Below are 1543 nucleotides of genomic sequence, written 5' to 3' on the forward strand. Positions count from 1 at the left end.
AGAAAGAAAGAAAGAAAGAAAGAAAGAAAGAAAGAAAGAAAGAAAGAAAAAAGATAATACAGTTTTGTAAATAGGGGAAACTGAACTTGGGACTGATTCCAATTTCTAAGGTGTCTCACCAATCAGTGTCCGGTTCACCTCCAGGTTTATGATTTTCTTTCCTAGACTTCAGACCTTTTCATGTTCCGGTTGTGCCAGGTAAATCTGTTAGGGTACCGGTTTTCAAGTCATGCAGTGGCCGTTTTAAAAGAAACATTTTTAATAAGATAAGCATTTCATTAGATGCACATGCTTTCGCATTTCTGCACCTCATAGGAACGGGGCCGGCATCCAAGCTACTTCCATTTGCTGGTAATTCGGCTCATGGACAGCTCATCCGGTTCAGAACTACTTAGCTTTGCTTGGCTGTTCCACTGAAGCTGGGCTGTTCATGAGAAGCCCCGCAATACAATTGTGGCCCCTCGGGGGACCATATACATTTATGTAAGTTATCTCCGCCTGCGCCCTGTGGTGTCAGAACCTCTCAGATTTGCTAACCATAAAAAATCTGCCTTAAGCATATTACTAACTTTAAAACCCTAATGATATGGATGTCATATTTCAATTTTTAAAAAACCTCTCTATGCTCCACCCCTGCAAAAAAAAATGTGTAAAACTTATCCAATGGAATCATGTTAAGGTTAAAAACACAATTTATTTAAAAGAATGGCAAATGTACTCCAGTTTAAAACACGCACATTCACACGCGCGTGCGCGCACACACACAGACACACACACACAAGTGCGCGATCCTTCATGTATACACAGACTGTTTGGTCAAAATGTAATAATTAAATAAGTAATAAATCTACAAACTGAAGTAAAATCACTAATGGAAGTAGGAATCTATGTAGTTTTCTTTAAAGTTAAGAGGGAAAGAGAATTTCTACGGGACTAATGAGTCTAAGCCTGATTAGTTCAAGAGAGCACGGGGCAGCAGCCCTACAGGACTTTTAGAACGGCTCTAGCACAGTTGGTAAGAAGACCATTCACAGCAGCCTTACGAAGGAACTGTGTGTGATGGCGGGACCCTCCACTGCTTATAGACCGTCTAGCTGTGAAAGGCAGATAGGAAATTCAAAAACACAGCCCTCAGCCTTTCCCTGCAAGGTTACTCTGTAATAATGGATTTTTTAATTCTTTAAAACGGAAAAAATATGTTGTACCAAGCACGCTGCATTTCTTACTGGGAAAACACAAGTTGGCCTGCACATCTCTGGAACCTTCATGAGCGGCTCATACGAGAATGACAGGAACATATTAGCTTTTTTATTTTATTTTATTGTTTGGCTTCTGAAGATTTTGATAGACTATTGTCATAATTCTGTTACTTTCTGTGCATACTAGAACATTTCTATAATTCCAACTTTGGATATAGAGGCCAAGAGTCAAGAGTTCACGGTTATCCTTGGCTATACAGTAGGTTCAAGGCCAGGCTGAGAGCCTATCTCAAAAACAGGGCTGCAGCCGGGTGGTGGTGGCGCACACCTTTAATCCCAGCACT

Source organism: Microtus ochrogaster, chromosome 18, assembly GCF_000317375.1.
Source record: "Microtus ochrogaster isolate Prairie Vole_2 chromosome 18, MicOch1.0, whole genome shotgun sequence".
NCBI lineage: Eukaryota > Metazoa > Chordata > Mammalia > Rodentia > Cricetidae > Microtus > Microtus ochrogaster.